General features: G+C 40.8%; 1 protein-coding gene across 4 annotated transcripts in view; it reads right to left on the bottom strand.

Moving 5' to 3' along the window:
- PTK2 (protein tyrosine kinase 2) overlaps positions 1 to 27,513 on the bottom strand; it is a 188,926-nt gene extending 161,413 nt beyond the window's left edge. For 2 of the 4 annotated variants that reach the window (XM_039731525.1, XM_039731526.1), the window contains exons 1-2: positions 27,350 to 27,488; positions 12,538 to 12,596 (exon numbers count right to left, since the gene is read on the bottom strand). The gene's annotated coding sequence lies outside the window, so the exon portion shown is untranslated. Of the gene's footprint in view, positions 1 to 12,537; positions 12,597 to 27,349 lie in introns of all 4 variants that reach the window. The other 2 variants (XM_039731528.1, XM_039731527.1) reach the window with 2 other exon arrangements.
- Between the last annotated feature and the right edge of the window lie 225 nt (positions 27,514 to 27,738).

Here is a 27,738-nt window from a genome sequence, read left to right as displayed (position 1 = left end):
CGATGATCCAGAGCAGACCTGACAGTTGTTTCATGCACTTCTAACCTCAGTAACACGAAGAAGGTGAACATTTTTTTAAATTACTCTATAATCTAGCTTTCAATTTATCATGTATGAAGTGTCAGGTACCCCAGCAGACTAAATTATTTAGCATACATTGTAACTGTATCTTCTGCCTCATATAATGTGCAGAATACATATGCAGTGATTATTAAAAATTTTAAATTAAAATATTGAAAAAAACATTCAGTTTATCAAGGTCTCTAATTCCCCAGTCTTCCCTCTCCAAATTGCTCTTGAACATATCATAAGACTCACCCTGCGAGTTCAAGCTTGAGGCACAAATGAGAAAGAAAATGGTCCAAATTAAAAACCTTATCCAAATTTCCAGTAATTATTAAAAAGACTCATTTTCAATCCCTTCAACACCTAATCAGGTTCAGAATGGACATGAACCTGAATTTACTTGAATACATTAAAATAATTCTGGCACAAAATCAGGCAGGTACTGCACAAGGATGCCTGTATTTCAGGAACCTTTGAACACACCTTTTTCACTGATATGGAGAAAGAGATCAAATTAGAGAACTGCAGTGTGTACTTATGCCAGCGTCAGCTCTGGTACAGTTAATATTTATTTCCTCATCTTGCAAACTAAGCATTTGTGACAGCACAAAGGAATTTCAGGCTGCATATGCAAACAACTTGTCACAGAATTGAAGCTGGAATAACTTCTACTTGTATTTGTCTGCTGAAGCCCCACAGAAGAAGAAATGCACAAGTTCTTAGTAAATGGACACTGAAAGCTCAGAGCAAATCACAGGAAGCTCAAAGGACCAAAAAGAATTATTTTCACCAAAGTGACAGGGATGTTAACTCTGCTGCCACATCAATGCAATGTAACTAAATCCATTTATCTCCCTTTTTCCCAATTCCTGAATCAGAGTAACAAAAGTCACGAGGCCCTAAGGAAACCTATGAAGTGTGTCTCCACAGCCAAGAGAAAAACCACAGAAATCCTCTAGAAGGATTCAGGGTAAACTGGGCAACTCTGACCTCTGTACTCCTCAGGTCCCTGGGGCAGATCTGGCTGGATTAGATCTGTCAGATGCCTAAAGCATTCCCCAGGAACCCAGCAAGGCTGGAATCACAGTGGTTTGGGCTGGAAGGGACCTTTAAACATCACCTAAATTCCAACCTCTCCACCACAGGCAGGGACACCTTCCCCTAGACCAGGCTGCTCCAAGCCCCACCCAGCCTGGCCCTGAAAACTTCCAGGGATGGGGCAGCCACAGCTTCTCTGAGCAACCTTTGCTGGTGCCTCACCACCAACACAATTTTACCTTCTTAAAATAGTATTAAGAAACACCAAACTTAAATTTGAGAAACTCTTCTGAGTAGATTAAGAAAGCATTATTTACCACACACCCTTATATTGAACACCATGTTCAGAACACCCCTGAGCAAGGAGAAGGCACCACCAGCATCACTGTGGCCCCTTTATCCAAAGCCAGCACAGCTCTGAACTTCACCTGACCACCCCAACCCTCTCCTTCACAGTGGTCTGGATGGTTCAGTGTTCCAGATATCCCAGGTTCGGGGGACATCCAAGGGGAAATCACAGAATCATCATCTAGGCTGGAAAAGACCTCTGCAACTGATGATCTCAGAGGTCTTTTCCAACCTAAATGATTCCATGATGCCGGGTGTGAATGCTGCTGTTGGCAGCCTGAAATCAGCTGTGGTTTGAAGCTTCTGCCTCTTGCAGTTGGGTAGGAACCAGTTCATGGCCAAAAAATATATGGGGCGGAGGATAACAGAGAGATGGCAAGCAGTACAAGCCTTGTTATTTAGGAAACTGAGGTAACAGCAGACAATATTGTCATTAATAACACAACCACAGAGAGATGTCAGGGGTGCTGACTCACAGTGGTTTTCTCCTGTCCAAGGGAGTTTCTGTGCTAGGAACAAGGACAACATCTGGTCCAAACTACCTGGGACAGAGCACAGACACTAAAAGGCTTAACCCAGTGATGCAGGACTACAATGTACCAGCTAACTCTCATTTAGTTCACCTCACAAAAAGCAAAACCAGAAAGGATTTTGGGTATTTCCCACACAGACTTTTCTAACAAAGACATTGTCACATCTGTCTGTAGACATTAGATAATATCAACAGGTTGGTAATTACCTACAGCTCTAAAATTTAAAGCCTAGAAATTAATTAGACACTGCTCCCAAAGTCAAGAAGTGCAGCTTTGAGGTTGGGCAATGACTTTGCCATGACTCAAATCAAAAGCTCTTGCCAAAGCACTTGAATGCAAAGACTGCTCAGTTTCACCTTCCTGAAGTGTCTTACATCCAGAATGCCTACTTCTGAAAAGTCTGGCTTTTGTAGAATTTAATACTAATATCATAAAATTCCAACCACTCCATATCTTCCTCAAAGCACAAAAATACCAAGATATACTGAGAAACAAAGACTGACTTTATTCTTCCATGACTTAAAGTTCCAGAGGATTTGACTCCCCATTGCCTCCAAACCCTAAAACTACAGTCATTCAAAATGCAAATGTGTTGGGTTTTGCAGTGAGATAAAGAAACACAGACTTTTTTCCACACAACATTTTCAATGATGCTCCCTTTCATATAGATCATGAATGGATACGTTTGTCTCCTTATAAACTGCTGGTGGATGGAGCTACATTTACTGTCCTCAGGCCAACTCTAACATTATTAAGAACCAAATGAACACAAGTCCAAACATTTTTAAGTAGCATAAAATATTAAAAACAACTCATATGGCCCCTGACAGCAGCCACAAAAATTTATTTTTAGGGACAAAATCCTCTCATTCAAGTAAAACATGACAGATGATGAAATTTATTTAATTCGTCTGTATTAAGTTGTGAGACTAAGTGAGCAGAAACCTATTTGTGGAACATTTCTGGGCTGGATTTGCAGCCCTGATTAATGCCTAAATACTGATATTTGTGACTGAAAGCTCCAGAAAAATCTAGGTCTTTTAGGGTCTTAGGGAAACTGAATGACACGAGAGGGACAACGTCAATGGTAAGAGTGCAGAATTTTCAAAGATTTTACCTGCAATTAAAATTACCTTTGTATTAGAAAACTTGCCAGAAGTAGCTTGTTTCTTATTTTGTTCTATCCCTATTTTCCTTTCACACTTACAGGCATTTCAAAGAGCAAATTGCACAAAAATCCCACTTAATATTAAGTTTGTGAGGCTGGTTAAATACAGAACCATGTGTGTAGAACATACAGTAATTTGTAATCCACATGCCTTGGTCTCAGAACCTCCATGTGTTAGCTTGGAGTTGGAGATCAATTAACCACAACTCATAAGTGTTTTGAAGCTCAAAACCCAGCAATGCACAAATCAATATTTAATTTGCAGTCTGTGTAGGAGTTAAAAATGTAACAGAAGCTATGTACAAAGTATATATTATCAACCACAAAATGAAATAAATTCTAACATGCATTACACCAACAGCCTTAGCAATCAGAGATGAATTTGTCAATGTAATTTCTATTAATGTCTCCCGAATGTAACAAAAATTTGTGAACAACCAGCCCATTTAAGTTACAGATAGTTCCTGTGTATCATTATTTGCATCATCCAAGACTGTATTTTTCTGCCTATTTCTCTTTCTGCCAAAAGGAATATTGTAGTACTGGAGAGCTTTTCTTCTCCTTGGGCTGTTCACATCCCTGACTCCATCCCTCCTTCAAATTTCTGCATTCCTCAGAAATCTGAGATCCAGTGGGCAGATCAAAACATGTCCTTGCTTCAAAACACATTTTAGGCAATGTTAATTATAGGAGAGAACTGAAATAAGAAAATGCAAATTTACCAGGATTTCCTGAACAGACTGTGTGTGACATCAGTTAGCCCTCAGATCAGCTACACAAAAAACATGGATGTCTTCAAACATGAAAACCAGGATTAACTCAATTGGGCCAATGTGCAGAAATTCTACATTGCTGCCACTTAACAGACCTGAGAAAAATAATAACTCTACCACCCCAAAGCCCGTTGTTCAGTTTCTGTAATCTTCTAGAATTAACTAGAAAAATTTTAGCCCTGAGGCCAAACTTTGTGTCCTTCCTACAAACTGCTTTTCAAATGTCCACAGGTTGATTTATCTTGAAAAATTAGTTTAAAAAAAAAGAGGAAAAATAGGTACATACTAAAACAACAAATTAAAACTCCACCTAACACAAATTGGTTTTTTTCTGACAAAAATATTTCACAGCAATAGGTACATACTAAAACAACAAATTAAAACTCCACCTAACTCAAAATAACACACACATTGGTTTTTTTTCTGACAAAAATATTTCACAGTTCAGATGCAAATTGAGGAATTAATTTTTTTCTTTAAAAATATAAACCAGGTGAGGAATTTGAATGAAGTTACTTTGTAGAGCCATCCAGTTGAGTGCAACACTCCTTCCCCACCTCGGTGCTTCCACACCTTGCCTACTAAAAATTAGGAAATGCAGAACTTACATCAGAAAAGCATTAGATGCCAACAAAAAATTAACTCTGTATTAACATTTCAGTTACTTTTTCAATGTGATGCTACCCTGAATGTAACAGTCACAAATTTTCCTTGATCCTTTAGTGGGAGTTTTAGTCAGAAAAGCTAAACTGGCATCTTCTGACCCCAATTTCTCACACTCCTGGTGCACAGATAATGCAGGGATGGCAGCAGCATTCTCTGGACATATGGATATATGAATACAGAGACCATCAGAATATTAAGCAATGTGAATTACTGTTTCCCTTATGTCCTTCTTTCTCCTCTATAGGGAGAGAGGTGCATTAGGTTATGTCTTCAAAGCTAAGTGTTTATTTTCAAAAGTAACACCAAACCACTAATTCCTTATATTAATATCGAGATTCAATTATTTTTATGTTACTCTAACTCTGGATTTATTGTGGAGTTCTTACTTAACCCTTCCCTTCAAAAAGCTGAAGAATAGCTGGGGGAAGTTTCACACCACATATGTTTATACACACACACCCCCAAAGAAAATCTTCCAGGTAGCTTTGGCTTGGCTTCTCTTCAGACCTTATCAAGGGGAACACTCTGAACTGAAGCCCAGATTTCACCACCAACACCAAATGTTCTATTCTTCACTGAACACTTACATGACTACAAGAACTCCTGGAGAAAGTGGGCCTTGAATTAAAAACAAAGTCACCAATAAAACTGTTCTAAAAGGATGTAGAAGTGACTGTTCATTTACCACCTTCATTTAGGGCCACTCCTGTTTAGGATTTTGCATAGAGTAGAAGCACAAAGCTCAAACTGGATTCAAATACCTCCTACGCCTAGGAATTTTTTTTTTAAGGTATCAAAGAAGGATTCATACAGAGCTCCTAACAAGACACAAAAAGGAGGTGCAAATTAACATCCTGCTTGTTTGAGATTTTTTCCAAACCAAAAATAATTATGCAGAGGCTTCTAAGGTAAATTATTCACCATATTAAGAGTCCAATGCAAATTTATATGGAGAGGGATTTATAAGAGTCAGCATCAGTCACATTAAAGGCATAGAATTACAGCCTGAATTGTTCTGTTCAAAATAACTATGACACAATACAGTTTAGACTACCAGGAATATTACTACTAGCAAAAAACCACAAAAAGACTTTCAGAAATGGAAGGAAGCATAACAGTGATGTATTTTTACTATTAGAAAAAGCCTACCACTCCTTTTGGATATTGCTCTTAACAGAGATCATTTAGAATAAAGGAATGGGCTGAAAGAAGAACTCCATGATTACAGCTGTCCCAATTCCTTTGGACCTTAAAACTCCCTATAATTCTGCCAAGCTTTTACCATCGTCTCCTAAAAGTTCAGCTGAGTAGACTGATCCTGAAAGAGGGAAATGACAACACAGCCACCTGCTTACAATACATACAAAAATAACCTGGAATGCCAAACTTGGAGTCCTGCTGACAACTGTGACTTTTTGTGTGCCCTTTTGCTCTGCACAATCTAAACCCTAAAATAAGAAGTGACCTTTTTTTTTTAATGGGAAACCTGGTTAGCAATTTAAAGACTGCACCTTCCACAACACAGCTGGGAGTGGACTGCTAACAATAAACCTTCCCCTTGTTGTTAAAGGGCAGCATTTCAGTGGCACCTGGAACAGCTATTAGCTCCTGCCAGGTGATCAAGGCTCCCTCTTGGTACAGAAGATTTCATCTCCTTTAATGCATTTATTTTCAGGTGCAGTTACAGACTCTTATTGCCTCTTTGTGTAGTCTTCATCCTCCTTACTAAAAAAATGCTGCTCAAGTTGCATTTGTCTGTACTCTTGACAGGGAATTCAAGTTGTCTCCTTTTTTTCTTGCCTAGAAAAGAGAGTACTGATACACAGCAACTGATCAGAAAGAAATAAAATAAATCATATAACTTCTCCTAGTCCCCTAGTCTATACTCAAGACAGCAGTATGTGTGGGCAGTACACAAAAGCATAAAAAATAAGCCACTATTTTTGCTAATTCTAGTTATTGAAAATGGATTTCATGAAACTCAAGTGCATGAAAACACTGCCTGATTTAAAAAGCTCAATACTTGCAAAAGAAATTGGCATCTAAGGAATTGTGATGCATCAGGAAGACTGATGCAACCTCTCAAAGGAACAGAGAATAACCAAACCAAATTATCCACAGGCATCTAGGCACAAAGGGGAGTCAGGCTGATTTAAAAGGTTTTACACAGGGTGTTCACAGGTAACTGATGTGTCTTAGAAACACATGAGAAGGAAAGGAGTCACATCAGAGGCTTCCAACATCATCCCATGATTTCCTACCAGCTTTAAAACTAGGAAAGAATAACCAAACAAAATGAGATTACAAGCAAGACAGTAATACCAGAGAAAACAGGAAAAGTTTAGTAAATCAAAAGTGAACAGAGACTGTTGGCTCAGTTGGTCAGGGTTTGGTGCTGATAAAACCAAGGTTGTGGGTTTGATCTCCACATGGGACATTCACTTTAGAGTTGGACTCAATGATCCTTGTGGGTTTCTTCAAACTCAGAATATTTTGTGATTCTATCAAGACTACTGACATAAAGGGGGAAATAAATAAAAAAGCAGTATTTTGTTAGTACTTGTGAACAGGGTGTGCCAAAAATGAGGGAGACAAGTAATGGTTTCACTTTGTACAGTGCTGATAAGAGCTAGGCTAAAACACCAGGCTTGAAATTCCCTGCCTCCCAGGCACTGCTAATTAAACACGTGTCAGGAAGTGCACTTGAGCCCGCTTCCCTTCAGAGGAAGTTCTCAGTGAATGTCTGCCAGGAAATAACCCAGATCCTTCCCCTGACACAGCACACACAAACCAACCTTGGCAACCCCTGGACTGGCACTTGCTGGTCCTGCTGTCTATCAAGCTGGCCTTTTTTTCCCCAAAATATTTTATGACATGTCAGTACATTTGTATCCCCTAATGTTCCTTCTCTTGTAAGGACACTCATTACAACCTGCCCCACACTACAATTCAAGATGCTACATCAGTAACAAAGACTGCCATAAAAGAGAAGAGGAAGCCTAGAAACCTTCACTCAGCTTTTAAGGTAAAAATGAAAGTTTTCAAGCCTTGAAAAGATTTGAATCCATCTGGTTTGAATCCTGGTCTCCTTATTTTTTTGGAAAATTCTCTTCAGGTTTTCTTTTTACAACACCAAGGTATATTTGGACATGCAAGGTTGATAGGGAGTTGATTCACTAAACTGAAACCAGGACATACTGGAAAGTTAAGAAATCTACCACCTAGCAGTGGTAATCACTGATTATTTTGTATAAGAATGGTCTTGTTCAGAATACCTTGCTGCTTTTACAAACTTTCCTAGGCCAGCATTAAACATTTTTGTGCATTTCCTACAGTACACAACAGCTAGAGCAGACCTTAACCCTTTAACCAAGACAAAGGACCAAAGGCCAATCATACATTACCACCGAGCAAGCCAAGTGCTCTCAAAGAGGCAGAGCTACAAACTTTACCTCGAATAACAACCAGAATATCATTACTGCCATTTAAACAGCCTGAAAGGGAGCAGCAGCAGCACTGCATGGCTATCCCTGGCATCATCAGAATGTGCTGCTCCAGGCCCATCCAAGCTGCATTACAAAGCAGTACTATTTACAGAGTCTGACTGTTTTCTGCTTGGTGTTTCCCTATTCACAATTACAAGAGGGCTAACAACCAAAACAAATATTTTGTTTGGGATACAGAAGACCATTGGCACCTCCAGAGGGGAAACTGAAGCTCTGCTTTATTCTATCTCACAACATATTCCAAGATAATCCAGACAGGCTGAAGTTTTATTGAACTCCATGGAGGGATGAGACAATGCAGGACAATACCCCAAACACTGGAATTTATTTCCCCAAGCCCACTTAGTGCCCTGTAGGAGACAACAGTTGCTCTGGGACAGGAGGAGGAGTATCAGCTATGCCAAGCAAGGGCCAGGACAGGGCTCAAAAAGGCATCAAGGGTGGTTTGTGTTCCTTACATCCAAGCTCACTGCTTTGAAAAGCCTGGTGGTGCCTGTCAGCACAGACAGAGCACAGAGCCCTTGGAAGGGCCCAGCCTGGGAGAAGAGGATGTTCTGTACTGAACACACACACACACGTGCAAGCCCAGCCTCCCTGGAAGAAGCTGAAGTTTATCCTAACTTTGGTGGCAAAGTAAATCTTTCTGTAATGACCCACAAGTCCAGAATAACAAACTAGTCAGGAAGCCCAGCAAAATTCCACTTCCAGAAGCCAGGAGGAGCTATAAGCATGTAGGTGTTCCTGGCAAGGAGCAACATCCATTAATTATCTTTACACTTGAGAACAGAGTGGTTGTTTTTTACACCTTGAAGTGCCAACTGAAATCTTTTGAAACAAATTTTATGTCAAGAGAAAAGCCTGAATGTATTAAAACCAAATTAAATGCATAACATCCAAAATACACAAGAACCCAGATCTCTGAGATTTCACTAGGGAAGTATTTCTAACCCTAAGACAAAAAGAGACATTAATTTCTCCATCTGTAGTACTGTGTTTTAACAAGTGTTATGCTGGATACATAAACAAGGTTTCTCCTCCAATACTAATTTAATTCCACCTGAAATAAAGTGTACAGTTGGAAAGCACCTGAAGTCACTTGCAGTAGAGATACAATCCAGAGAACATCCTTTGGAAGCTGCTCCTTTGGTGGAAGGGCTGGCAGCACCTCCTGGCAATGGCTGACCAGCATGTTTGAAAACACACAATAAGTACATGTAAAATTACACATTTTTATCTACACAATGCTTGCCCTAATATCATGCTCAAACACTGGCCTGAGGAGTAAGTCAGAATTATAAAGCTAAACAGAACTGCTGCTCATAATCCCGTCCTATTGCATGATTTGTGTCTTCTGCACTCATTATCTGAGAATCACAGTATTATTTTGGTTGGAAAAGAGCTCTAAGACCATTGAGTCCAAGCACCAACCCAGCACTGCCAAGGCCACCACTACACCACATCACCAAGTGTCCCATCTACATATCTTTTGAATATTTCCAGGGATGGGGACTCAAGCAGTTCCCTGGGCAGCCTGTTCCAATGCTTAACCATCCTTCTGGTGAAGGCATTTTTTCCTAATATCCAATCTAAATCTCCTCTGGAGCAACTGGAGTCCATTTCCTCTTGTCCTGTCCCTTGTTTCCTGGAGAAAGAGCCCAATCCCCACCTGTCTAAAACCTCCTGTCAGGCAGTTGTAGAGGGCAATAAGGTCCCCCAGCCTCCTTTCCTCCAGGTATTCAGGGATTCTGGATCATGTTAGCAGAGTCATTTGGTCAAGTTTCCTGCTTTCTTTCATGGTCTTGATACCTGGTGAGTTAAATACAGAACTGCCAAGTGATTTCTGTGCTGGTCAAATAGCAAGAGATCTACTCTGAGCGCAAATTTTAAATGTTACAACAAAACCAGGCATGTCAGAGCCCAGACCCAAAATTTAAACCTTTCATCCTAAATTCTGTGACTCCATCCAGTACAAATACTAATAAAACCACAGGATGAAGAGGTGAAGGCAGCACTACCACAACACCCTTGAAAACTCCATCCTGTAAGAGGAGGGCTTGAATACTGTCACAAACAGACAAGGGGACTGAGAGCAAACACTTTGTTCCACAGAATCACAACCTATGTGATCACATGATGAAAAGACTATCACGGTACAGGTAACAGCTTGACTTTTTGCAATATGAATACAAAAAGTAACAGTTTATAAAGCAGCTGAATAAGTACAAGAAGCAGCACATTTTTTTGTCACTTCCACTGGAAATGTCTTTGCAGTATTTGCATATACAATATCACTTTCAAAGAGCAAGTAGCACTAATCCCTTCCTCTTACCAAATTCCCAGCCAGAAATTAAAATGAAAATCAGACTTCAATATAAACCTGACAAATCAGAAGTACTTGCAATTTACATTTAAGATTTTTCACTGTTTCCTCTTATTCTACATTATATTTCACAGCCTTGTTATTCACTGGGCTGGTTTTCTATGAAGTCTTATCTAGGCAGGTACTGCAAGATATTTACCTAACAAACTAATAAATACTTTGTTGTCATGGTTTTACCAGGATATGACTCATTGGAACCATGTATTCCAGGGAGCAAATGGCTTCAGTTCAGAATTCAAGTGCACTTTTTTGCTTGAGACATCAAGACAGACAGAGCTGTTCCTTTCAAAAGGTCAAACAAAATTAAAGGAAGCATTATAAAGCCCCTGAAATCACAGATTTGATTTGCAGGCCTTTATATATGATAAAATGTTTTGTTCTCACCTCCCTGCCCTTGTTTTCTGAATTTCCCACACTATTAGTTTTCCATGTCAAGGAAATAATTTTCAAGTGTCTGAGTTTCCATCAGAATCATAAGTCAGAATTAACATGAGACACAAGGCTACAAATTTTAACTGATAAAAACATCAGTACTGGTTCCAGCTGAAATACTTTGGGTTTTTGCAACTTAAGTGACAAAACGGAAGATCACTATTTTTTAAGTCATTCAAACTTTTTCTTTGGAATGGTAAGAGTAAATGGAATTCCTTGGAAAATACATATTGCATAATATAAACAAACATTACCCATACCAGAAAAGGGAAGGGAGAAATTGGAGAGGATAAGCAAATATTCATCATAAACTTGAAAACTGAAGTTTAAGAAAGGCTGATGACATCCAGAAGTAAGCTGCTGAAGAATAAAGATATCTATCCCTGCAAACTGAGATGGTCAGGAGACATTAAGTGACCCTCTGCTGATCCCTGAAGATAAAAATACATATATTTGGGTACAAGATCACAGCCTGAAGCCCCATTAGGGGCCTGCTCCAGGTAAAATGCAAGCAGCCACATCTCCTTTGTTCTCCAGTGTATCACAGTCCAGGCAAGAACATTAATGAGACTAAACCAGATGATATCAAAGTTTTAAATAAGGGCAACCACATCCTCAAGTTAGATTCAAAAGTGCTTCTGAAGTAGCAGGAGATGAATTTTGTTACCTGCCAAAGCCTAAGCAATAGAAAAAAAAAAATTTAATACAGGCTGTCAAACCACCAACCACAGGGAAAGTTGTAGAAAGGAGGGGAACCAAACCACAGAGAAAAAATAAGGATCCAATGAGTTATTCTAGCCACACTCAAAAGGAAGAATATTCCAAACATCCATATATATGAGCAGCAGTGATGGCAGAAGTCAGAAATACCAACTACACTGAGGGTAAAACTGAAATTTTCAAATATAACCATTCACTCTGGAGACAAGGGTGTCACAAGGAATCAAAAATATGCAGACCAGAAATAAATTCATATAACACAAAAAATTCTGTGGCTGTAACTTCTCTACTCCTGCTTTCAGCTAAACTTCTTCAGATTAGGCCATGCACCCCTACAGCAAAAATTATTTTTTTAAAACCCATTTCTTCTGTACCACAGAAAAGCAGAATGTGAAACTAGAGAATTATTTTGTTCCAAAAGCCAGCACAACTCCTGCTTTCAGCTAAACTTCTTCAGATTAGGCCATGCATCCCTACAGCAAAGATTTTTTTTTTTAAGACCCATTTCTTCTGTACTACAGAACATGAGAATAGAGAATTCTTTTGCTCCAAAAGCCAGCACATCAGACTGGGACTGTCAGACAATTTTCAGCCAAGTGGCTTTGGTAGGTGAGAAAACACCTTGCAAACTCCTCCCATGTACAATAAATTAATTGCTGCACAGGTCTGCCCACCTCTGTACCCTTGGGCTGAATGGAAGGACCATGAACAGGCTGGCAGAGAAAAACCAATTCCAGAAGGCTCAGGGAAAAAAAAACAACCAAGAAATTCTGTTTTAACACCCAGTGTTTAACAATCAGGATTTTCAACAAGAATTACAAGGAAACAACAACAAAATCTCATCTTGACCTGCTTTACCCAGAATAAAACTCAGTGTGAAACTGAAATAATTAACTGTTGTACATACCCTAAGTAGACTTTCCAGCTCTCAGCAGCAGGTGCTCAATAAAGGATGAAACATGAAATCTGAAACAAATATTTTGAATTCTTTAGGGTATTTTCTTAACTGATTTTAAAGTAGTCAAACATCCAAAAAACTTAAGAACAAATTAACTGATATTCATGTTATGAAGACAAGATAACCACCTGCAGCACACATCCTATTTTACAAGTGCAGATTATTTAGCTGGATGTTCTTTTCTTAGGGAAAGTACAAAAAAACCCACCCTAAAAGAAAACACAGAAGAAGTTTGTAGAAGCCAAAGACTTGTATTTGAACTCAAAACAGACAAGTTGCCTGCAATGCTGTTGGTCCCATGAAAGCAAACTAAAAATTTCCCAAGTTATATGGACTTGTTCTTTTGAAGGAGGAGGGGGGTTAAAGCATCACAATATGAACCTTTATGACTGATAATATACATTTAATAGCAAAAACAAGTGAGTGCTGAAAACTGTAATGAGTGATTCAAAACACTAGCAGCATCCAGATCTAGAATTAGAAAGTGCTTCCCTGGAAAATGAAAAGTGTGTGGGAGGAACCAGGGAAAAGCATTTATCTCCTCAGGGTATGTGCACAGGGCAGCCGAGCCAGCTCTCAGCTGAAGTAACAAATACATAGATATTGCTCAATACACACGTAATACACAGAAAGTTGTGGGTTTATTTCTTTTAAAAAAAAATTGATCTATAAGAGTTCCAGAGCCAAGTAATGTAGAGCTGAGTGTATCACTTTGCTGTTGTTTTTCTGCTTTCCTTTCAAACAAATATATACTATAAGGACAAAGACAGTACCCGTAGAAAGCCCAAGCTTATGTATTATGCTCTTAAAACTGGATTTCTAAGAACTGTTTCCCAAACTTTATTCACCTTAGATACTTCATTTTTCACACGCATAAAGGCCACCAAAAATTTCCCAAAAAATTCTCATGAGATAAAGTAACATAAAAAATTCAAATAACCTCTGCACAGTTTCTCTTAAGGTTTAATCTTAGCTGTAATAAACTGGGTGAGTGGGGGAGAAAAGTAAAATACTTTAACATAAAAACCAGAAAAAAGAGTCACAGCATTTACCTGAAACACACATCCACACCATGGAGAAAAAAAAAAAATCAGCAACAACTTGAACTGCTTTTATGGTGCTCCACAAGATGAATGGCACTGCCTCCCAACCCTGATTTTATGGTTAACACAGAATCTGCTAAGTCAGGCTGTGCCACCATCTCTGCCAGACTGAGTGGCAAACAACAGCTTTCCCCAGAATCACGCCTGCTCTGAAGGTTTTTATGGAATTAGTCATGATTTGGGACAATTTGTAAAAACACTGATAATTAACACAATGGGAATGATATCATGGCAAGTCTTTTATGAAAAGGCAAATTGCTCATTAGACTGTTTCTCAGACTGAGAAACCCATGTGCTTATTGATTTAACTGAAGATGTTTTCTGATAAGGCAAAAGCTACTTTTAATTTCCAAGGCCAGTAGTAATGACCTTTCCCTGGGCTGGGAAGTTACATCAGTAGCACCCTTAAAACACTTGTTAAAGTAATTTTGTGTGTAATACCATGGGACTTACATACAGCATCAAAAAAGCACCGAATGATAGAAAAATATTATTTTAATTGCTGAGGCATCAATAATGCAAACACTTGCAGACACGTTAAATTTTCCACACAAGTTCTCTCACTGATTCTCAATGGAACCACCCACGTGTGTAAAATTCAGTGTACAAATGCACGGCACTGTGATTTGATTTGATGTTGGAAGGCAACCCCAGAGGACAGATAAAGGGCCTCTCGTTTGCTCATTAGCTGCTTCAAGCAATGCAGTCAGGACAATCCAAACATGGGATCATTTCTTCTCCCTTAGACCAAGAGCCTTTGCCAGGCACACCTTCCCAATATTTGTTTTTACAGGTTACTCACTGATTTACTTCATTCAGCAATTACTTAGGAAGCAAGAGGTGGCAAGAACTCTCCTATGCTAAACTCAAGTCCAAGCAGTTGTAACACTTCTTAAAAGACCAATTAGTCTCCTTCTAACAGGGATAAAATGCTGAAAGCTTCTGAAGTGGTCAAAAGGAGATTAAACATAAAAAATGGTTTGGATTCAAGATCTGTGCTTTTGACTCCTTATAAAAAAAATTTTAAAAAATCTATGGATCTTACAAAATGGTTTCTTTAAATAAAATAAACCCAAACAAGTACATCTGCTCAAGAAAAAAAAAAATTAGAGGGGAGGGGGATTTTTCATAGCTTTTGAAATTTCTCTACCTTTTTCCACATGGGACAGGTTTTCAGTAAAGTGACAATATTTAAATTTTAAATTTAACACTTTTTGTGGTGGAAAACTACTCCCTTTTAGACTTTTCCCAACCAGCTGCAAGTCACCCACTTGGTCCAGTTTTGCTTCCTTGTTTTTCCTTAATCTGTTTTATCTACTCCTGTAATACCTCACTCTACTCTCAAAATCAACAAAGAATTCTACCTATTTGTAATTAAAAGTAACTTACTTGTAGATCTAAATGTCCATATACAAGGCTTGAAAGTTTAAGTTTTATCCTCCAGTAGCATTCTATTCCCTCTCTAATTTGACTCCTTCCCCAAGGACTATTGAGCCATTAGACAATTACCAGTATCAAGCAGTAAAAATCTTAATTTATCTTCTAGGCATGGAGCTCCCTTCTCAGCTTCCTTACATTTCCAGCTACCTTTAAAGCTCTTTGATTGTTCTCTTCAAGAAAATTTGTCCTCTCCACTCTTTTCACACACAAATACCTCTCCTTCCAACCCCTTCCCAGATTCTCCACTCCATTTCAACACAGCAGTGACCTCAATGACTTCAATCTCCACAAAGCCAAAGATGGACCACTAAAGACCAACATTATTTGTTTCACTTCCCTCTCCTAACCCTGTGTAGTGGTTCCACAAACTGATTCACAGCAACAAAGCAAATAAACAATGTTATGCACTGCAGTGTTTTTATCCTTACAGAACACTTAATCTGGTCTCTGACGATGCCCCTTTGGCTCTGGAGTGAGTCAAAGGAAAACTCCACAAAGATCACAGCAGACAGGAAAGACTTGAGGAACTCTGTCAGTGCAGGGAAAGAACAGGCACAGCAAGTGCTGGGCACAAATAATATCTTCTTTAGCACAGATGGGACAATTATAGGCAAGTTATCTGCAATGTTATTCCTCCTGTAGCTGATCCCTCCTCTATCTTCCACAAACAACTGAATCAAGTGAACTTTGGCAGTCACTGAGCAACCACAAACAAATTTCTGTCAGTGAACTGTACACTGTTCACAGGGAATTATTCTCCAGCCACTTGTTTTAAGGAGGCAGGCAGAAAGAATCTAAGATGTAATGTTTTAACAAGATAGGAAGTGAAGCATTCCATAGGTCTTTTGAAAAGATATAGTCTGTATCAACACATATATTTAGGACTCAAAAAAGGTAGGATGAAGCTGCATCAGGGGGAATTCAGATTAGACATGAGGAAAGGTTCTTCACAGGAAAGGGGATCAGTCACTGGAACAGGCTCCCAAGAAAGCAGTCATGGCACCAAGCCCCAGCTGGACTCAATGGTCCTTTTGGGTCCCTTCCAACTTGTACATCCATGCAACCCTAGATTATCTCACCACTGCCCCACACCTCAACCACTGAACTGGGCAGCAGACCTCCCTGGAGCACTTTCAGCAGCAGCACCAAAAACACACCCATGCAAAAGAATAATTACAGCACAGCCCTGAGTATAATCTATCAACAGATGATCTCAGGAGAAGCCCCAGAACAGTCCGGGCAGTTACTGAATCCTAGACCAACTCAAAAGCACTGTTTGCACAGACAATGCTGTGAGGATTTAATAATCTTGTTTCAGGATAATTGGCATACAGGCACTAACTTCACCTCACCATTGCACCAGTGGTTTGGCCACCAGAAGAATGTAATCCATAAAGCAGAATCTGGACACCTCACTGGACCCAAACATGGAGCCTAAGCACATCACCCCACAACACACCCCCCCCATGGCACTGTCAGCTGCACCACCAGTACTCCTGCAGAAATTTTTAACCAGGTTGTTGTAACTTAATTGGGGAAAGAAGTACAAACATCAGTAAGATCTCAACTCCATACCATACCAAAAATACACGCAAAAAAGTCCATACTTACTATCATCCCCTATTCACAGGAGCCATCAGATAAAATCAGCTAGAAAGACAGAGCTTTAACAACACAGAACACAAGTTCAACATAACACTTCAAACTGCTGTAACAAAGACTCAGTCCAAAAAACGATCGTATTTCAAGCAACAGCTGTGCATTAAGTACTCACATTATATGCACATGGGCACTGCTCTCCCCCTCCCCACTTCATTTTGACAGTGCTCCAAATCCTTTCTCAAACTCACCACTTTCATCTTTCCTTTCCAAAACTAACCCAGCTACCCACAAGGTCTTGCCTTGTTTTTTTACTTGAGCAACTTCAAGAGTAAGGTATTCACAGAAATGTGCTTTATGTACATTTATTTGCACAGCTTGTGCAGTCCTCACCCTTTTTGTACTTTCACTCTATGATCTCTTCCTCGGTGTAATATGACCAATGTTCCCACTCCCACTTGAGAATACTGGTGGCTCAGTGTCTATTTCCACAGAGGTACCAATGGTTTTTGAAAGAGGGAACTTCAATGTAATCCCCATTTAACACCAAAAAGCCACACAGATAAATACATTCTAGAACTCCAAAATCTGTTTCCTAGGAAGGGAAGGTCTGTTCAATACTCTCTTCAGATTGTGAAAACAGTTTAAAGGTTTTGTTTGCCTTTAAGAGAAGAAAAAGCTGATTCAGTTGTAAAATGAAGCCAATGTTACACACTCCTGTCTTGAAGAATTCCCTCTCCTCTTCTGATGAAAGGAGAGCAAGGCCCAACACTGGCTGCTGGAAGCCCTGGAACAGCGTGAGAGGAGCACAAAGAAACCCCCCCTGCACTGAGCTGAATCAGCAGGGGCTGGGAGCCTGTGACACAACTCAACTCTGGCTTCATTCAAATCCCCATCTGAGCATTAATCGTGTGCTGCACACCAGCTTCCTCTAAAGGGGCCTAATCTTCCAAAAAATCACTTGGTTATTTAATAAATTCATGTAGGTAGCAAATTCCCAGAGTACCAAAGCTCAATTTCTTATACAAATGAAATACTGTCAGGAACTCCAGGCAGGAAATGGAATACAAGTGAATTCAGTGTTACATCCCACTCCTTCTGACTCCACTTTCTGACTAAGTTTTACAGAGGTTCTGACTGATATTTTTTCTATCCACAACCCAAGAAATAGAGGGACTAAACTCAATCTAATATTCACAAAGTGCTTGAGAAAGACCAAGTCAGCATATCCCCCCCCAAAAACACATCCCATATACTTTTTTCCACTATTTCTCTTATAAATTTCAATCCTCAAGTTGTACCATCAAAATACGTGGGCAAAATAAAAATAGTGGGCAAAACATGGAAATGGATTGATTTTTCCTGAAAACCACTGATTAATATATATAAAACAATATCTGTACATATTCACTAGTGAGTACAGTAACTGCAATCCTCCTTGGTGAAGACTGCCCTCAGCCACCAGTCACAATTCACACACAAGAAAACCAGTTTTTAGAACAGATTAAACAGGTTTTAATGCAAATGACAAGAAAAAGGCTTCCCTTTACTTCCACACCAATTGAGGGGTTCTTAAATGACATTCATTTCCCCAGACCAGGGCAGTTTACACAAATTCCCACACATGGCACAGATCCACACTCTTAGCCTCACCTTTTAGCCTAAAGGCACCATGAAAACTCAGATGCAGCACTGAAGTGTTAATTTCAACACCTTCTGCCTCTAATTTTATCCTAGTGATTAAAAGGCTACCAGATCCATGCATTTACTCTAACCTAAGGATCATCTCAAATGCAGGCTGCTCCATGAATCCCAGCTTTCAGCAGCAGCTGTACCAGGTACAGCCAGCCAGGATTACATTTTGTCTTGACATATAATTCCACTAAAGATTACTTAATTTTGCTTCCCAATCTCAGTAGCAACTTGTTCCTCCCATGGCAAAATGCAGAGACACTTTCTGAATTGCTTTAAAACAGATTCATTTGAGTTATGATTAAGACAAAGCCTAGTGGTAAAACATCAAACTATCATGGTGAAGAGTGAAAGACTGACAGAAAAACAAAGAAAAGAGTCAACAGAAGTTACTATTATTCTGAAAACAAAGCTCAACTTATTAGTATACAATAATGTATTGTAGTTAATTAAAGGGCAATAGTAAAGGAAATAAGAAAAGTCATCCTAAGACCACTGTATCAACTTGTTTGTAGTTTAAAAGTCTTGCATGCTTTCCTCCTTGAAATTAGATAAAACAGCAGCTAAACTAATTGTTGTAATATCAGTAACCAGTTTGTAATGCTGTTTTCCAAGCCCTACATAGGTAACATCTGCAGAAGAACATGGCAGTTGCATTTGCAGAAAAGTTCTTCTCCCCATGACCTTTCCAGCCTTCCACAAAGGAAACACAACCTGCTTTGCCTGGGACAGATTTACATCAGAGCTGCACAGTCTCAGACAACTGCAGAGATCACAGGAGCTCAAAGAGGATTCTCAGCTGCTTGGGTTACTGTCAGCTACCTTTTGATTATCACCATAATTCTGTAAATAACAACCCCACATTCTTTACCTGCTGTCATCACTAAAATCAGTGCTGGACAGGATTCAAGAAGTCACCTTGTCAGGCTGCCACTCCTCAGGTAGGAATGAACAGCATCTCCTTTCTGACAGATGCCTGATTTGTTCTTGAAGATTGTCAGCAATGAGACCCTTTCCTAATCTATCCCATTGGTTTGTTATTATTGGAATTAGAAATCTTCCTCCCCAAGCAGCAACCCAAGTCTTTGGTCCCATTATTTAAGTCAACTAATTCTCACTTTAGTCCCTGTAATCCTTTATCATCTTTATCTTTGTAGTAGCATAATGCATGGGAATAACTTCTTATCTCTTGTTAAGTCTTAGCATCTTAATCTGTTCAGTTCTTGGAAGTCATATTCTCAGGCATCTGCTACTAAAAGCATCCAAAAAAAAAAATTTTCTTGAAGTCCAGTGCCCAAAACTGAACAGAATGCTAATTAAATCCTACCAGTGCTGAATCCAGCAGAAAAATCATTATTTACCTCCCTGCTACACCACAGCAGAACATTTCTTTACCTGCACCAGCAGAGGTTAATCACAAACTGAGCACCCATCAATCAATGACTTGCACACCCCAGTTCACTCAGCTCTTGCAGGATTTTAAAAGCATATCTTGAGCAGAACATTTGAACAACAAAATGCACTAAACATGGAGTAGTAACAGAGGCTGTAGAGCCAAACAAGTGCAGAAAACAGGCTTTGTGATTTATACAAGCTGAAGTGGAAATGACAAGATAATTAATAAACTAACTGAAATCTAGAAGCCTCTAGGATATAGTGCTTAAGCCTGAAATAGAAAATGAGAGCTGATAAAAATTCAGAATTACTTCTTTAGCCATTAATTAACAGTGTTCCCATAATGGAGCTGTTAACACCAGAGTAAGAACTGAAACTGTAATTTGTAACATTTGCAAAGAGCTTCACTGAGAGCGAGAGACCAACACATGTCAGCAGTCTGTGAAGGTTTCCTGGGTGAAAGCTGGCAATGGAAAACAAGTTAAAAATGTAACAATATTAAATAGTTTTTGATATAATTAAAAATGGAACTCAAGCAATTTTAAAACTTTCCAACTTGTGGCTCATTAATTGGGAAGTACAATTCTATATACATATTACCTATCAGCTCTTTTTCTGCCATACTTGTAAAATGAAATGTATTTTATTTAGCAAACACAGTTCTGAGTCAGGCATGATGAGGGGGGTAAGGAGCACACTGACAAACATGAATTAACTGCTATGGCCATGCCAAGGTTCATTCCAAGCTGTAAGGTGGCACCTTAAATTAACAGCTTGGATCCAACATCACAGTTTGTGCTTCTCCTGGTGATGGGCACTTCAAACCCTCCACAGGAAGCACCTCAGAACTGAGGTGGGTTTGTGCCAGGGCTCACTGTCCTTATATTAAAGGGAAATAAACAACAACACAACAGCTGAATTAATATGCCTTTGACAGGAAAAGAAGAAGCCACAAGAGGAGAAATGAAATGAGTCCCAACTTCTGATACTGTGGCTATGTAGCTGCCTGCACCACTGGATGACAAAACCAACATTATCAGGCATGAAGGGTCCTAGACAGTGGCAAAAATACAAAAACACCTCCATCAAGTTCTGGAACTTGGGAGGGGAAAGGGTGAAGAAAGAGGGGTAAGGACTCGTACCAAACTAAAGTATGAAGCTCACCTCTCTACAAAAAGTTCTTTCCAACAGCTGAATGACAAAGGTACCTGTTACACATCCCTTCTGTGCCTACACTGGGAAAACCATTATGAATTAACTCTGCACATAAAGAGCTTCCACTACAAGTGCAGCAAAGGGGACAGAGGAGGAGACTGCTAAAACCTCAGGTACACCCAGGCATAAAAGAACCACAAGAGCATTCAGCCACCAGCAAAAGGAATTTCTGCTTGAAAAGTGCATTAGAAACAGCAGGGGGGAAAAATGGTAAACAGCTTGGTTGGTTAACCAAAAATAAAAAGGAACTGTACTCTTTTAAACACTAACTTTATTTTTCTTCTTTCTGTATTAACCTTTGCTTGAAAAAAGCAGGCAATAAAAATGCCAGCATACTAACCCAGAACACAGACTATTTGCCCCTCTGAAGACAGAAATATTGGAACTTCCCAGCTCAAAAAGAAATCAAGAGCAGATACCTATGTGCAAGTATGAAAATGATGGCAGATTTTATGTTTCACACTGTATTTCACAGAAAAAGAATTTAAAAGATTGCCTGAAATCAGTAAGAGGAAATTCTCTTTTGAAGATCACAGAATTTCTGAATCTCAAAGCTGCAGAGTATTACTGAGAATAAATTTGCCTCAGCATTCATGCTAAACATAAAACCTACAACAGACAGGATGAAACAGGTATTGATTGATGTAAATCTCCACCACCAGGTGTAACTCAGATTTTGGGATTTCTAAGTGTCTTACTAGTACCTTCAACAGAGTAATCTTGGATGCACTGCTAGGAAATTACCTATTTATTAAATGCTGATGGAGCAGAGACCTTAGTGGCTACTGTACTTCTCATGGATTGTATCACTGAAGATTCCAGGCAGTGCTTAAAGCCTGGGAAAAGAAGTGGATACCTGGTTAAAAAGGTGCATTCGCAGCTGCAAAACACATCATTTAACTCATTCTGAGCCTCTGCTAAACTAAACTTCTGGTTTTGCCCTGAAACCTAATTATTTGCAGCAAGAAAACAGGAAACAAGATTAAAAAAAAAAAAAAAGAAAGAAACAAGAAAAAAACATCTGCTGCTTCAAATCCTTCTTAGAAACTTCAATGGGACTACAGGAAAAATTATCTCTGCCTTCCAAAGACACTTTAGAGGCTCAGTCTGCTCCCTCTCTCCTCCTCCAAACCAAAATAAAACAAAAGCAGGAATTGTGAATTTCTGTGTGTGGGCAAACAATGCAAGGCCCAAGCATGGCAGCAGGAAGCAGGAGCAGTTCCGAGTCAGCAGAGCCCTCTGACCCCTTTCTCACTGTCCCAAGCACTGGAACAGCTTCAGCTCAGTCACTTCTATCTCTGCAAAGCCAACAAGTGCCTCATTTAAGGACTCTTGACACATACATAGGTAAATATTCCAAATTTACTGTTCAACATGGCTGGGTCGACAGCAGTGGCTGCAGGACACTGATGCAGAGGGTTTGCTTATACACTTCTGGGCAAAAGGAAGGAAATTATTCCGGGATCTTGAAATGAGTTTAATTTCAGTTCCATGAGCAGGGAAAGAGCCAACATTAGGGGGATTAACTCTAAACTGATCTATATTACACTGTTACCATGATGGAACTCAGCAGGAAAATGAAACAGACGTGAGTGCTTGTCAGGTTGCCTTCCCAGAAGAAAAACAAAAAGTAATGCTTCCATGCAACAGGGAGCTAACAAAAAGTACTTACAGCTCCTTTCATGTGCCCATTCTGTACTGAACGTGACAAAAAGGGGCAGAGGAGAAATGAAGAAAAACAGAGGGGAGAAAAAAGGTCCTGAAGTAGTAAGCAAAAAAGGAAATCCAATCCAGGAGAGTTTTGCCAGTTCAGCCATGCACTGCTGCAGAGCTGAAGAACATTTAAATGCACCCAGGATTCAGAGTCATGGAAGTGAATCAGGTTCTCTAACAAAGCCTGCTGCCTTCAGCTCTTGTCAATTACCTCTTCCATTCGGATTTTTACTTGACACAAATTGCATTCAAACCCTGCACACCAGATTTCAGAAACTATCTTCCTAATCCATGAGCCACTGACACCACCACTGAGCTGCATCTCCACGTTTCAAGCACTGTCAGAACCAGAGAAAAATCAGTTTCTGTGGTTCTCCTGTCACCTCAGAAAGTTTTTCTTCCACACCCGATTCCCCGAGTTAACTCCATCCAACAGCACATCCCTCTGGTGTGCTGAAAGGTGTTTGAATGCTGAAATTTGCATGGAGATGCTTGGAAAGCCACCACACACCTGGGCAACCACAGCTGTCTCTCTTGTGTCCGCTCTAATACAAATCCAGAAAACCAGATCAAGCCACGCAAAGTTTTTTTGTGCTTTTGGTTGTTTGGTTATATTTTTGTGAGGTTTTTTTAAATAAAAGCCCTAATGTTCAGAAGTCTGCCCAAACACAAGATTTTTATCCCAGCATCAGGAGCACAGTGCTGGACAAGCAATCAACTCCTACATGAGGAAGCTTATACAGTGGAAAAACCACAGAATTTATACAGGAATGGGAGAGGGAATATAAAAATTTAAGCCTACAACCCCAAACACACAGATTTTTAAATTGTTCAGCCCCTAAATAACCACTTTTTTTGGATAGTTTTTCTTGCTGGCTATCAACCACTGCCTGAATATGGAGAGCAGGACACGAGGAACAAAAGCTCTCAGAAAGATCTACTCTATCATCTCCAGAGAAGCCCTTCCTCTCCTACACCCAAAAATCCCCTACATAAACCCAGGTATTTATCTGGTACCACGTTTTCCACTTCATTTCCCATTCTTGCAGCTTCCTGTCTTTGTGCCAGACACAATAAACCACACTCATTGAACACTGGTAGAACACACAACTTCAAGGCTTTTAAGTGGCATTGTATACAAACCAAGAGACTCACTTGAAATTGCTAACAATTTATAAATTCTGCTCTTGCATTAATCTGCATCAAGGTTCTAGGTTTGTTTGGGTTTTCCCCCCAAATATTTAGAATAAAAAAGACAGCTTTTAGCACATATGTATCCTACAGAAGTTACCATTCAAGGAGACAAGGATCACTGTAGTTCAGGTGCTAAATAAATGCATTCTGAACTGACTTTTAGAGTGTTTTTCCATCATTTCTGCTCTTATTCTACACAGGAACTCAAAGTGATGGGGTAAGAATTTCTTTGTTGCAGTTTTTAAAATTCTGACCTGCAATTAAAACCTTTTTAAGACATTAAGTCAATATGTCTACATTGTCCATGGTACTTGAAATTTCAGAATTACACTAACATGAGATGAGAGGAAACACACATTTAGTCTGGAAACCACATCTGATGGAGCTAAATATCAGTCACACCAGGAAATGGATCTGGAATATGAATTCCAGTACAAATTCCTTTTTAAGCACCTTCTGCCCAGTTACTGACATTTATCCAGAATGTGAAAATACACTTTAGGCAGTAATCTACATAAAATGTAGAGGTTCAAAGGTCCAATTTAAGACAAATAAAACCACATGAGACTATTCAAATCTTGTGTGTTTTTATAGAGATTTAACAGCAAAATTACAACCTATTTATAGTTACCAATATTATTCAAAACTACACTTTGAGAAGACAAAGTTTCATAGGGAAAATGAAAATCCTAAATGATGTAAAATGAATGGGAAAAACCTGTATTGTTATTATTAATATAATATCAAAATAAAGACCATACTACTACACACAGCAGTGCCTACCAGGGGGAAAAAATCATTTTGTTATACAAATGGCAAGAAATAAATTATTTATTCTTTAGTTACTCTCCTAGCAGTGAAAAAAACAATCCACCATATTCATGGATGCATTAAAAAACCAGAACACAATCTCCTAAACCATCAAAGCCACCTCTTGTACTGCTTAATCTCTAGAAAACACTCCTGCTTTTCTCTCCTCCTATCATCCTCCCCAAAATGTCTATTAGCTTGGGGGAGTCCATAATACTGGAAGTTCCCACTCAATTATTACTCATATGGCAAACCATTATATTACCAAAAAAAAAAAAAAAAAAAAGAAAAAAAAAGCCCTTTCCACAACAGGTAACAGACTCTGAAGCAAAGTCACATCACTAGATGTTGAAAGAATTTCTAAAGCTATTTCAGCAAATTACACATTCAAGACATGAGTGTTGTTCTAAGAATATTCCTTTCTGGATGAAGTATTCCAATAAGCTACTAGTTGATTGCTGTGTCACTACACATGCTTAGTACACCTTTAAAACCCAAGGTTGAGGCCAAAAACAGCACAGAGCTTTTGACAAATAAGCACCGTGTCATTTTCCTTTCATGTACACATTTTAACCTTCCTGAAAAACAAAAGGTCAACCAAGACAAACACCAATCCCAGCCATGTTCCACGAAAACTGCATTTAAGACATAGCAGCACAAAAGACAAATTAATTTCAGAACTGTTTTTCTCCTCTTGAGTTGCCTGTAGTGTTTTACAGTCCTGTGAGAGAATTTGTCCAGCAACCAGTGTCTCTTCCCTTTTTGTTCTGTTAACAGGATCTCAGATTTTAGGTCCATTAAATTTCCTGCACAGATTGATCTCAAAGATACACACACACATTCTGTACAGAATCTCAGCCACAAATCCTGCTTTGAAATCCCAGGGCTGTGTTCCCCATCCACAAATCACACCACAAAGGTGTTCCCACAAAAGGGGCAGGGTAACAAAACCCCTGATTTCAGGGGTAACAAAAACAGGGACAGGTGGAGAAAGGAAGTGGTGGGATTTTGGATGTGGACAACATCAGTGAGACAACACACTGTTCCAAATAACTGTGTAACATTTAATATTTTCTGGCCCCAAGCCAGTTGCACTCCTGACCTTACCCAGGTTTAAGAGAACCAAGGACGATAAAGGCAGATTAGCTTCGAGGAATGTGGGACTTTTCCAATTAATCCAGGAGGGGGAAAAATATATATCAAACAACCTAATGCCAAAGGAGGGTGAATTTTAAAGGACACTGCAATACGACCTCACTCTTACACTAACATTTGCATTAAATATTTCAATATGAATTCTCAAATGCTTCTCTTTACAAGCGAAGTTTTGTTTAATGCCTTTACTAGAGCACTGCTCTTATCCCATTGAAACTGCCAAAAACTGGGCTCCAGGCTGACGCTGCTCCAGTGCCAGGGCCTGCAGGATACGCTGCTCCCAGAGCACTGGAATAGGAGTGACTGCGAGGCAGCTAACACAGAAACAACACTGTTTCAGACAAAAAAAAACAACAAAAAAAGAACGGGAAAGCAAAGAGTAAAGTCTACCCCTTGTCGCAAAAAAGCATCATCAGAGCACAGGAGGTAAGGGAAGAGATGTGAGAACTGGACACGTACAGCATATGCTCCACAATTAGTTGCGGGGATTTGAGGAGAACGAGTCTCCGTTACAGCTGCAATTCTCACTGTACTCCAAAATCAGGTTTACAACCGGAAAAAAAAAAAAAAGAAAAGAAATATCAGATTTCTCCAAGAAGTGCAAAGGCTCCTCTGCGTGATCCAACTTCTGTGGCAGCGCCGGGCCGGCAGCAGCCGCGCTGAGGGGACGCCGCTCCCCTGCCCCGCCGGGGCTGCCCCCGCTCAAGGGACCGGAGCGCTGCCCCGGCTCTCTTTGGGGCACCCGGTCCCAGCGAGCGCAGTACCAGAACAAACCAAAAATAAACCCCCAAAGCCCACACACCTATAAAAAAAGCCCTAAAGAGAAGAAACCTCAACCAGTTCCCCTGCGCTACCGCTCCGGCTCCAAAAGGCAGCCACGGATTTACGCGCTCGCCTGAGGAGGGGAAGGGGCAAAGGCAGGCGGCCCGGCTCCGGCAGCGAGGGGACACCTCCTCCTCCTCCTCCCTTCCCTTTCCCTTTGTTTACTTTACGGACCGTCCCGCTCCACCTCGCCGCCTCCCGACACATCCGGTGGGACCGGCCGGGGCTGCGGGGCGGGCAGGGCGCAGGGGGCGGCCGGATCCCCCGGGGTGGAGAACGGGGCAGGCGGGGCAGCAGATGACCTCTCCCCGCAGCCTCCTCCTCTGCCATCCCCTTCCCATCCTGCCTGCCCGCAGAGGGAAGCGGCTCTGCCCGGAGAGATCCCCAGCCCACCGCGCCGTGCCTCCTGCGCCCCGGCGTCCGCGGCAGCCCCTCCCCGGGGACACAGGAACGGGCGGCACCAGGGACAATCCTCCCTTCCCTGCGGAGCCGCCGCCGCTCCCCGAGCCGGGGGACACGGAAGGAGACGCCGCTGCCCCCCTACACCCCCTCCCCGTGATGTAAATCGGGGCCGCTTCGCCCGCCCGCCCCCTCCCCGGGCAGCGCTCGCCGCCGGCACTCACCGCGCTGCGGGCACGGCCGCCTCCAGCGCCGCGGCGAAGAGAAGCCGCGGTGGAGGAGGAGGAGGACGAAGAGGAGGAGAAGGCTCCGGAGGGTCTGCGCGGGCAGCGCCGCCTCCCTCCTCCTCCTCCCCTCCCTCCCTCCCTCCGTGCCTCTCTCCCCGCCCTCCCGGCGCGCTGCACCATGGGATGCGGCGCTGCCCCCCCCAACATGGCTGTGGGGGGGGCACGGTGCCGCCCCTCAGGGAGCGAGGCGGGGAGGGCGCGTCCCGTCCCCGCCCCGAGGGCTCTCCCTTCCCCGCTTCTCTCCTTCCCCGAGATAGCGCAGATCCTGACGGGATGTGGCGAATTTACTCGGGGAGAGGCGAAGTTTAACCCCTTGTCCTGGCTCG

Source organism: Passer montanus, unplaced genomic scaffold (assembly GCF_014805655.1).
Source record: "Passer montanus isolate IOZ18808 unplaced genomic scaffold, ASM1480565v1 scaffold78, whole genome shotgun sequence".
In the NCBI taxonomy this organism is placed as follows: domain Eukaryota; kingdom Metazoa; phylum Chordata; class Aves; order Passeriformes; family Passeridae; genus Passer; species Passer montanus.
The sequence above is the reverse complement of the archived record's forward strand: the minus strand, read 5'-3'. Positions and strand labels throughout refer to the sequence as shown.